The sequence below is a fragment of the Alligator mississippiensis genome, chromosome 15 (genome assembly GCF_030867095.1).
Source record: "Alligator mississippiensis isolate rAllMis1 chromosome 15, rAllMis1, whole genome shotgun sequence".
NCBI lineage: Eukaryota > Metazoa > Chordata > Crocodylia > Alligatoridae > Alligator > Alligator mississippiensis.
Window position 1 is genome coordinate 13,461,365 of NC_081838.1, and position 11,885 is coordinate 13,473,249.

General features: G+C 50.3%; 1 long non-coding RNA gene across 1 annotated transcript; it reads right to left on the minus strand.

Annotated features, from left to right (window-relative positions):
• Nucleotides 1-2,924: 2,924 nt before the first annotated feature.
• LOC132245812 (uncharacterized) lies at nucleotides 2,925-4,181 on the minus strand. The gene is made up of 2 exons (XR_009457557.1): nucleotides 4,136-4,181; nucleotides 2,925-3,597 (listed from the first exon to the last, which is right to left on the minus strand). It is a non-coding gene; the product is annotated as an uncharacterized LOC132245812 (long non-coding RNA).
• Nucleotides 4,182-11,885: the final 7,704 nt, after the last annotated feature.

Here is an 11,885-nt window from a genome sequence, read left to right on the forward strand (position 1 = left end):
CTGAATCCTAAGGAGAAAGAGTTTACTGAGACTTACCGCTTTGAGCAGGAAGGAGAAATGGGGAGAGAGACGATGAGCTGAATGAGGAGGACTGGGACGGGAGAGCTTTTATATGGTGTGGAGCCATTCTGCAAGAAGTGAGGTGCCGGTCGCCAATGCGGACTTCATTCCTGACATGCCGAGATCCCTGTGCATAGGTTGTATCAGTCTTGTCACAATTAGCGCTTGATACATTTTTATACTCTAATACTGTCTTGTCCCACCTGTCTCACTATAAATGAATCCATACATCAGACCAGGAGTGAGGCAGGCAATTAAAGGTTTGTTGTGACACTGAACCCTTCAGTGGCATGTAGTAATGTGAATACCAGAGAGAGAATATTATTTCCCAAAGGACAACCCGTATCACTGACTCAGTGGAAGGGTGTTTTCCTATGGGAAATGCCAACTCCTCCTCGCATACTACGTAGCGATGGGGAAGCCTGGGTGCATGGCTGTGGAGAGCGAGACAATGCTGGAGGTGTGACATAGAAGGAGGAGGACCTGCTTCTCAGTCTTATTCTCTATCTACCCAAACTCTTTCACTGATATTATAACTCGTGTTGCTAGTGCATTGGATGTCCTTGTAGCTTCCTCTTTGTTATGCAATGTTTATAGTGGCATTTTTAAAAGCTTTTTTAGCTTTAATTAATTAATACAATTGATAAAATTAGAGACCTGATATTTAAAGATATAATTGCCATCCCCACAAATAAAGACAGAGAGAGAGAGAGAGTGCTTCCTTAACCTGAGCCCATGCCAAGTACTGTGTCACGTCCTTTCCTTTGCAGTCTCTGATGGTTTTCATGTTTTCTGTGGTCCCTTCCAGCCCTCATGTGCGATGACTCTAGCTTCTATGAGCGGGGAGCAGAAAGTGGAGCAGTAGCTCGGGCAGAGGAAGGGGATGGGAGTGGCACTCAGGGTGGGTGCAGGGAGAAGAGTATTTCTGGCTCTCCTGCCACCAAGCTCTGCCTCCATCGAGGTGGCGCATGGTGCCCAGATGGTCAGTATGGAGAACGTGTGCAGGGTCTGGACTTAAAGGCCACTTATAGGAAGCCGTGGAGGTGTGTGCTCAAACCTCCCTCTGTCTCAGGAGTTCAGGTTCCTGACTCCCCGTGTTCACTTGTGATCCACTCCCTCCCTCTCTCCATCCCCTTCCCATTTCTCCCCGTGTTGTCCAGTAACGAAGTGGGGAGAGCAGTGGTGTCATAGTGGGGGCTGGGCTCCAGTTTCTCTGTTCCTGCGGAGAGGGAAACCTCAGAGAGGGGGTCGAAGCAGACTAAAGTCAGACCTTGGGAAGCGGATCCCTGGGGCAGGGAAAGATCATCCCTGTCTAAACCACCCTAGACCCGTGTTTGTCTCACCTGTTGGTATAAACTGCAGGAGCAACCCTCATGCACATTAACCATGGGACTGTGAAAGAGCCTTGAGGAGGGTCCACCGCACGCTTCCCAAATGTGAAGCCTAGTGGTTAGGGCCCTGCATTGTGGGAAGGTGGGAGGCTTGGTTCTGGTCTCTGTTCCCAGCCACATCTCCGTTTGAACCAGTGTCTGTGGGGTTGGATGCATACCGAGTGTTGGGAACAAACAAGAGGGGACATGGCTCACTTGCTCAGCGGGTACATGACTTCCCTTTGAGTGCTGGCTTGGGGCAGTGAGAGCTGGTGCTTAGACTACAAGGAAGGTTTGTAGTGTGGACTTGGGGAAGGCAGCACGAATTCCTCTGGGATGCTGAGAGGGTGAATCACTGTCCGAGGGAGCACTAAAGAGTTTCTGACACTTGGCCTGGCTCTGTCAAATGATCAATAATTCTTCTTGAATTAGTTGTGTGTCTGACCCCTCAGGCATTACACTGATTGCACTTTTGCAATGTTTTGCCAGCAAGGTATATAGCCAAGAGTCTTAGAAATTAATGTGAATGTTGAATTTGTTCTGGTCCCTCAACCAAAAAGGTGTTTTCATCTTCTGGGTTTGCTTTGTGTCATTTGTCACAGGCATGTGTTAAACACATTTCTTGCTTGCTTAATCTCATAGTTTCATAGTTTCATAGTAGTTTGGGGGAGAAGGGACCTAATTAGACCATCATGTGTAACCCCCTGCCAATGGCCGGAGCACACGCTAGGACCACACGACCCCAGACAGGTGTAACCTGAGATGCTGGTTAGGAAAGCTTGATCTGGAAGGACCTGATTGTAAATGTGTAAGGTTTCAATAGTGGTGTCAAAGAAGGAAAACCTGGCCCTGGTGACTGCAGGGTATTGGGGAAATGAATGTTGTGGTCTGGTCCCAGTTACCACAAATGAGGAGTCAGTGGTGGCGTTATGAGCAGGTGGCTGCTACCCTGTGGTTAGTATTTGGATTTGAAATGCTCTGGTGTGTTGAGCGGGACCTGGGATGAGCATTGTTGTGCTCAGCACCGTGCATGTTGCAAGCATCGTCCAATCTGCATAACTGGGAGAAGCTGGGGCGGGGAGAGCTATGAGGGATTATTTCTCTGGTTGGTGAGGTGCAGGGAGATGCAGGTGTGTAGGTGTGGATGAAGAGGCAGTGAGATGGGGTTTTGTGCAGTACGTTGGTGTTCAAGCACTGTTAAAAAGAAGGATTAGAGCCAAAGGCAAAAGGCATTTGGGGCAATCTTTTTCCAGGCCCCTGTCTGCACATATCGAGGCATGAAGATCCTCCTCAACTAGCACAAGCAGAGGGAGGATTTGTGACATTGAGAGTTGATGCCACTCACCCAAAGCTTAGGTTTTTCCTGATTATAGTTGAATTATATTATTCCCTGATAGCCTTTCCTTGATTATTATTAGAGTCTGTGGACACACAGGCTGAGAAGGATGACAGGAACAACCAGAGTGAAAATAAATAAACCCCCAGAGAGTGCTCTTTCAGGAAAGAGGAGCTTTATTGTATTTGCATGTTGATTTCGAGGCTGGAAAAGGAATGAGGTTGGAGAAGGACTCTGACACATACATGGCAAAAATCACTCCACACATGGTGCCTCATAAGAGTACTTTGCTCCTTTCAGGGAGAGATGTCTCCAAGGATACTCCAGGCATTTAGAAATGAAAGTAAATGGGAGAAGTGGAAACACATGACAGACGATGAATGCAGACAGAAGAGGCTTTAGGCAGGTATGCCACCATCCCAAGGAGATGAATGGAGTGGGCAGGTCTTGGCATCCTCCTCGTCGCTGCGGCTCTTACTTGGGGCACTGTGGAGGGAACTTGCAGCACTGCTTGGTCTGCTGACAGCACTTCACAGGTGGGCAGCACTTTTGCATGGGTGGGCAGCATTGCTGCACAGGGGGGCAACACTTTTGCATGGGTGGGCAGCATTGCTGCACGGGGGGGCAGCACTTTTGCACGGGTGGGCAGCATTGCTGCACAGGGGGGCAGCAGGGCTGCACGGGACAGATGGGCACAGGTTTCTCGATGATGCAGGGAATGGAGGAGCTAGAGCCGTGGCAGGACGATTCATGACCGTGGCATCCGTGGGATGAAGATCCGTGGTCATGGCAAGATCTGCGAGAGCACATCTTTGTGTTGTGTAGGCAAAGCTGCAAGAAAGAGAGAGTGGATGAGCGGGACTGCAGGGCGATGCTCACATTTGCTTCCTGTGTTTCTGTAGGGGCCCTTCAGACATTGCTTTCCTCTGAACTTGTAAGCTGGTTTAGACATGATCCCACAGAGCTGCTGTCTGCTCTTTCTAGTGTTTCTGGGTTTAGACTATGGCCTTTCAGCTATTATGGCTGTTTCCAGCTGGATGCACCTGGTTTCAGAGAGGTCAGAAATACTCTGAAGACACTGTATCTTCTCCCAGCATGTCGCCAGGAAGGACTTTTGGTACTTTTTTACCCGTTTCCCCAGTGACTTCTTTTACCACCCTTCAGCTTTGTTCCTTTGGTTGAATATTCCCGATATTGTCAGTGCATCCTGGGTAGGTCTTTGGTATTACCAGCCAGGCAGCCACAACTTGGGCTCAGGCAAATCCCCTCTTTAACACCCACTGATATTTTTCATACCCTGTTCTCTAAAAGATACTCTAAGAAAGCTGTTTCTCTGAATCCTAAGGAGAAAGAGTTTACTCAGACTTACCACGTTGAGCAGGAAGGAGAAATGCGGAGAAAGATGATGAGTTGAATGAGAAGGACTAGGATTAGGGAGCTTTTATATGGTGCGGAGCCATTTTTGCGGGAAGTGAGATGCCCGTCAGCAATGAGGACTGCATTCCTGACATGCCGAGATCCCTGTGCATCTGTTGCATCAGTCTTGTGGCAATTAGTGTTTGATGCATTTTTATACTGTAATCCTGTCTTGTCCCACCTGTCTCACTGCAAATGAATCCATACATCAGACCGGGAGTGAGGCATTCAGTTAAAGGTCTGTTGTGACACTGAACCTTCAGTGGCATGTCGCAATGTGAATACCAGAAATAGAAAATGATTTCTCAAAGGACACATGGTATTACTGAGTCAGTGGAAGGGTGTTTTCCTATGGGAAATGCCAACTCCTGCTGGCATGCTATGTTGTGATGGGAACGCGTGGGTGCATGACTGCGGGGCACCAGCGAGACAATGTTGGAGGTGTGACAGAGAAGTAGGAGGACCTGCCTGTCAATCTTGTTCTCCATCTACCAAGACATTTTCACAGACAGGATAACTTGTTGTACTCATGCCTTGGAGGTTATTGCTGATTTATTTTTGTTTGCATTGTCTATAGTGGCTTTTCAAAGGTTTTTAGCTTGAATTTAATGAGTCCAATTGATAAGATAAGAGAGCTGAGATTTAAGTGGAAAGGTGCTGAAGGTTTCCTCAGGGCTTGCAAGCTTAATCAGGGTGTTTGCACGCTTGGGACAAGGGTCTGTAGCAGGCTGTACTCACAGGATGCTTGCACGAGATTGGACAGGTGTAACTCCAGGGTGGGGGGGCTGAGAAAAGACAGGGGAGACTAGCTGGGGAGAGGGGAGCTGGAGCTGTGCTGAGGAGGGCTGCTACCAGGACAGGTGCTTCAGAACCAAGGGTGCGGTGAGTCACTGGAGGGAATCCGGGCCAGGGATTGCCAGAGGAGGTTGCCTGGGAGAGCTAGAGGAAGCATCAGGGAGTCGTGGCTGTGGGGGAGCTCAGCGGAGAGTTCAATAAAGTACAGCTGAGAAGGAGCGCTGCAGGTGCCAAACACAGGGGAGCTGCCTTGGGATGTGTCCTGGGAATGGTGTGAATGGTTGCAGGCACCCAGGAAAGACTGCACAAGGGAAGAAACCCTGGTCTCTGGAGCAGCCACACCTGAGGTCCTGACAGGCATCCCCATCTTCTGTGCAGATGACGGCATTGCCACCCCTCTTGTGAGGCAGAGCGAGTGTAGCAGAAAGCCCCCTTTTCCTCTTGCCTGCATTTGCTCTCTGCTCTTTGAATATGTTTTTCCTCTTCTACCTTTTCTTCCTTAGTCTTTCTTTCACTTTAAGATAAGGAATTGTGTTTTAAAACTTGTATGTGTGGATTTTGTATCTCCCCTTGTAGTTTGGTATTTTTATCTATTTGTGTGCCATGGCATTACATTTGTAGCTTATATTTTATACTACTCACCTTTCAACTTTCAACTGTAAATGTGTTTAGTAACAATGTTAACAAGGGCAGGAGTCAAACTGCCGCTTCCCTGTATCAGGCGGGTCCTTGAAAGAGCGAGTGAATCAGTGATTGAATGCATAACACAGTAGCAGACAGCTATTAACACCTAGGGAAACCGCAGATCAACCAACGGAAGAAATCAATAGAAGTCAATGTAGCAACTGGGACATCTCTAAATGTCACTTATCATGGGCTGGAAGCCCTGGTCTGAGTTAATCAATGCCGGGGGCCAACTTTTGGGATGAATATCTTTAGATCAACTGCTCCCAGAGCCCTATTCAAAATTCATCAACGGACTCCCAAACCTTCATGTACATGCGGACGACCCGTGGGGCTGACAGATGCCATCCAGTAGCCACTAAGGGGGAATTCCCACAAGGGTCAACAACCCCTGGATTGAGCAAACCTGAAAACTGAGGAGTCACGAAAGTTTGCCAAGGACAGATAAAAAGCAGTGAAAAGTGACTCTCAGTGGCGCCCTCTTGATCTGCAACTTGACCAGCACCAGACCTGTTGAGCCAGAAGGACCAGCCAGTGACCCTCTTCTGGAAGATAACTCCATGCTGAAAGAAGCCTCAATGGCAGACTCCAGCGCCTGTGGGATTGGTATTATCTGACTCTTGTAGCTTACTACTGTGTGGGTGTGCATGTGTGTGTGTGTGTGTGTGTGTGTGTGTCTGTGTGGGGACCATCCCCAAGGTTTATGATTTAACTTTATTACAGTGTTTCCATCCGCCTAATAAACCAGAATTTTAAGGATCCCGAGTTGGACATTTGTAGCCAACATTATTTGGTGGAGAACACAGGTATTATTCTAGGATTATTAGCAGGTTGGTAATTGGGGAGACCGTGTCTCTAGATAGAACCCATGTCTACGGAGGCGGGTGGGCAATAGTCACTCAAGGGGGTGGACTAGGATTTGGACTCGCCCAAGGGGGTAGGCAGACCCAAGGAGGGTCTGGATTTAGAAGTCACCCAAGGGGGTGGACTAGGATTTAGACTAACCCAAGGGGGTGGGCAGACTCAAGGAGGGTCTGGATTTAGTTGTCACCTAAGGGGGTGGGCATATCCCAAGGAAGTGATTTGGTTGTAGAACTGCAGGGGCAGAGTTGGTTGGCAGTGTGAGGGCTCAAGGAAACTGAGAGGCAGAGGCATGTTGAGGAACATGTCTTTGTTTAGGAAAAAAAGCCCTAAGATTGGAGCAGGAGGCCAAGAAGATAAGTGGGTACGGAGGGAGGAAATTTCCCCTCTCCATAGGGAGATTCTGAAGGGTGGACCCAGCCCATGGAGGGAGGATGTGTGCACCCCAGGCTTTTCCACAGGGGACATTGAATCCCCATTTGAAAGATTTTGCCTTTGTGAAAAACCCTCGGATCAAAGGCAACACAGTGCCTTGGTCTGGCTACTATGGCATGCTGTAAAAACAGCAGTTGAGGAAAAAGCTCAGCGAGCCTCTGAAATTGAGGAAAAGGAGGAGCAAATCCAAATTCTAAAAGATAGATGTGTCCAATTGGAAACCAGTAATCAGACTCTAAAGGGGTTGTCTCAGAACTTGGAAAATGAAAATGAGCAATTGAGAAAAATAAATCAAGACAATGGGCAACAATTGGAATTATTGGACCAAGAAAAGGCTAGCCGAGAAACCTTGCAAAAATTGGTAAAGACAATGGCTAAAGACCAAGCTGAGAAGGCAGCCAAGGTCAGCCATGGCCCCTGTCTAAATACCATTAACCGTTTAAAAAAGGAACTCCAGGAGCGCAGCCTGCAAGTAGCAGCTGTCATCCGGGGAGACCAAGCCAGGGATCCAGACATCCCCTTCAATCCGGGAGAGATTTGGGGTGGGGAGATATGGGGGGATCCAGAGGATGCAGGGGATCCCTCTCCTGAAGACCCTAAGTCAGATCAGGAGAGGACCCTGGTGCCTGAGGTGAGCGCAATCACGCGGACCTCAGTCAAACGGGATGGTCAGGGAAAACCCACGGAAACCACACAGGTAACGGCCCCCCTCGGCGGAGCTGATCTAGCAGCCCTGGGCAAGACCCTGGGATCTGCTAACATTAGGAATTTGGGACAGTGGTTGCAGAAATCCCTCAACGTAGTGGAGTGTGAAACCCTGAGTGCCCGGGAATGGCACCGCCTACTAAGGGCTTGCGCCACCCCAGAGATTCAGGTAGCTTTGGATCAGGAGGACAGCTTTGGGGGAGACAATATTCTCTGCAGCATAGTGGATTTGGGGATCAGTTTGGGAAGAAAGACATTTAAGGGACAGTTTGGGGCTATCCACCGATACCTGGGGAACCTGTTAGGGACTATGTGATCCGGTGTGTTATGTTGGGATTGCTGTCAGGGACGGTTCTGCCCCTAGACAAGGAGAACAAATGGACATTGGACATAAGAAGTATAGATTACCCTCCTGGGTTTTGGAAGGAGGTACAGGAAGGCATGCATCAGCCCATAATTGGACTGATGGGGCCGCTCCGAGAGACCGGGAGATATGTGCTGGGAGAAGTCCTAGCCCGGGCTCAGGATGCAGAGAGGTTAATTGGACATAAAGGGGGGGGCGATTGCAGCCACCCAGTTCAGAGAAAAGCTTAATGACACACCGAATTATAAGGTTACCTATTCTAATGAAAGTGCACACCCCAAAACTGATAGGGGGGTTGGGGGTCCAAATTATTGCCCCAGCCCACACTGTGTTAACCCGACGGTATCAAAGGAAAGAGAGGGGGAAAACGGGATTCGGTCAGCAGTGTGGAAGTTTTTAATGCAGCATGTGGAACCAAAAGGGAAATGGCATGGAAAGCCTCTAGCCGAGCTGCTTATCAGAATGGCAGAGCTGACTAGGGAGGGAGCAGCACCTCCCCTTTCTAACAGGGTAGCAGCCTCAGCCCCGGTCTCCGAAAAGCACTGACGGAGCCCCCATAATGGGACCCCTGAGCAAAGCCCTGGCTCATGGGAGAAATTGGGGACCCTCAATTGGGATCCAGGAGGGAGACCCTGAATACCTGTTATGGTGGGAACTCAAGGGCATACCAGTACACTCCTGGACACCAGAGCTGCGCTAAATGTATTCGGGAGGAAATGGGACCTAAATAAGGAAAATTTCATAGATTTCATAGACATTAGGGCTGGAAGGGACCTCAGAAGATCATCGAGTCCAGCCCCCTGCCCAAAGGGCAGGAAGTCAGCTGGGGTCAAGCATCCAGTTTCGTCTTGAAGGTGTTCAATGAAGGCACTTGAACCAACTCCGGTGGCAGGATGTTCCAGACCTTGGGGGCTTGGACAGTAAAGAAATTCTTCCTTATGTCCAGCCTGAAATGATCTTGAAGTAGTTTGTGACCATTCGACCTTGTCATCCCTTGGGGCGCTCTGGTGAACAAACGTTCCCCCAGATACTGGTGGTCACCCCTGATAAACTTGTAGGTGGCCATCAGATCACCCCTGAGCCTGCGCTTTTCCAGGCTAAAGAGCCCCATGGCTCTCAGCCTGTCATCGTAGGGTCTGCTTCCCTGACCTCTGATCATGCGCGTGGCTCTTCTCTGGACTCTCTCAAGCTTCTCCACATCCTTTTTGAATTGTGGAGCCCAAAACTGGACGCAGTACTCCAGCTGCGGCCTCACTAAGGCCAAGTACAGGGGGAGAATGACGTCCCGGGATTTGCTTGAGAAGCATCTATGGATGCAAGCCAGCGTTTTGGTCGCTTTACTAGCCGCAGCATCGCATTGCAGGCTCATGTTCATCTTGTGGTCAATGATGACCCCCAAATCTCTTTCTTCCATAGTGCTAGCCAGCATAGCACTGCCAAGCCTATAAGGATGCTGCGGGTTTTTTTTCCCAAGGTGGAGAACCTTGCATTTATCGGCGTTGAACACCATCAGATTCTCGTCTGCCCACTTGCTGAGCCTGTCCAGGTCAGCCTGGATCATCCGCCTGTCTTCTGGTGTGGATACTTTGCCCCAAAGTTTGGTGTCATCCGTGAACTTGGCCAGTCCGCTTCTGACTCCAGTGTCCACATCATTAATGAAGATGTTGAACAGTATGGGTCCAAGGACAGAGCCTTGGGGGACCCCACTGGTCACAGGACACCACGATGAGTGACTTCCATCAATTACTACCCTCTGGGTCCGACCCCGGAGCCAATTTTCCAGCCAGTGGATCGTGGAGGACCCAAGGCGACAATTGGCCAGTTTCTCCAAGAGGCGATCATGGGAAACCAGATCGAAGGCTTTTTTGAAGTCAAGATATATGACATTAATCTCTTCTCCCTTGTCCAGGTGATAGGTCACCTGGTCGTAGAAGGAAATGAGATTGGTCAAGCAAGACCTACCCGCAACAAACCCGTGCTGGCTATCCCTTAAGATGTTGGCGTTGGCCAGTCCATTAAGGATGGCCTCTTTAATAAACTTTTCCAAGATCTTCCCCGGGATAGAAGTCAGGCTGATGGGCCTATAGTTAGCCGGATCCACTTTCCTCCCTTTCTTGAAGATAGGCACCACATTGGCCTTCTTCCAGTCTTCGGGCACTACACCAGAGCGCCAAGAGTTTTCAAAGATCCACGCTAGAGGCTGGGCTATGATGCTCGTCAGCTCCTTGAGTACCCTGGGGTGAAGATTGTCAGGGCCGGCTGACTTGAAGGTATCCAGCTTCTCAAGATGTTCCTTCAGAAAGTCAGCATTAATGGAGGGCAGGGGATCACCCTCACCCGGACTTCCTGGCCCTGTAGCAGGCATGGGCATCCCATGGGGCTGTTGAAAGACTGACGCAAAGTACCTATTTAATAGGTTGGCTTTTTCCTGGGCGTCAGTTGTCAGTTGCCCCTCTGGTTCAGCAGGGGTCCAACGTTGCCCCTGCTTTTCCTCCGGCTCCCCACATATCTGAAAAAGGACTTTTTATTGTCCTTGATGCTCAAAGATAGCTGGAGTTCAGTTGCAGCCTTGGCTTTCCTGGTCAGCTCCCTACAGGACCGGACCAGTGCAGAATAATCCTCCTTGGAGGTGACTCCCATCCTCCATCCTTTGTAGGCCTTTCTTTTTAGCCTCAGGAGGTCTGCTAGGTCCCTGGAGAGCCAGGGGGGCTGCTGTGCCCTCTTGCTGCCTTTCTTCCGAGATGGAATAGACTTAGTTTGTGCATTGAGGATCGCTCCCTTGAGGAGCAACCACTCTTCTTGAACTCCCCTCTCCCTGTGGTCACGGTCCCTTAGGGCCTCACTGACAAGCCTCCTAAGCTTGTCAAAGTCGGCTTTCCTGAAGTCAAGGACTTGCGTGTTGCTGACTGACTTGCCTGCTTTTTGGCGGATGGTGAAGGTGATCAGCTCGTGGTCGCTGTCACCCAGCTTCCCATCAATCACTAGGTCGCTGACTAGGTCATCCCCAGTAGCCAGCACCAGGTCGAGCAGCGCTTTGCCTCTCGTTGGCCCATAGACTTCTTGAGTCAGGTTGAGGTCATCCATGCACGAGAGGAAGCTCTGCGACCGCTCAGATTTTGCTGAGCGATCCTCCCACGAGATGTCTGGGTAATTGAAGTCACCCATGACAACCATGGTCCTGGAGCAAGCTGCCTCAGCCAGTTCCCGGGCAAACTCCTGGTCTAGCTCAGGACTTTGGGTGGGAGGTCTGTAGTAGACTCCCACCATTGTGTCCCCCGTGCCGTGTTCCCCACGGATTTTAACCCAGAGGGTCTCCAGCCGTCCACCCTAGTCGCCAATATCGGCTTGCAGGGACTCATAGCTTTCCTTAACATAGAGAGCTACACCCCCGCCCCTTTTCTCTACACGATCCCTCCTGTACAGGGTATAGCCATCTATCCCCGTGGTCCAGTCATGGGTGGAGTCCCAGCAGGTCTCCGTTATCCCTATGACATCGTAATTGTTTGCACTGAGCAGGAGGATGAGCTCCTCCTGCTTATTCCCCAGGCTCCTGGCATTAGTGTACAGGCAGGCAAGTGCCCCCTGGGGGGCTCCTTCCTTGCCCACAGATTTTACCAGGGCTGGGGCTGGGGTGGGATCCCTTGAGTGCCGTGATCAGCTGGCTTTGCAAGGATTGCTCAGTGGGCCAGCAGTGGCGGTAGTCCCCCCGTCCCCCAGCAGGCTTAGTTTAAAGCCCAGTGGAGCAGGTCAGCCAGTGTGGCTGAGAAGAGCCTCCTCCCTAGGGGAGAGAGGTGGAGGCCATCTCTTCCCAGCAGCTCGCTGCCTCTCTCACCAAACAGCGGGCTGTGGTCATGAAAGC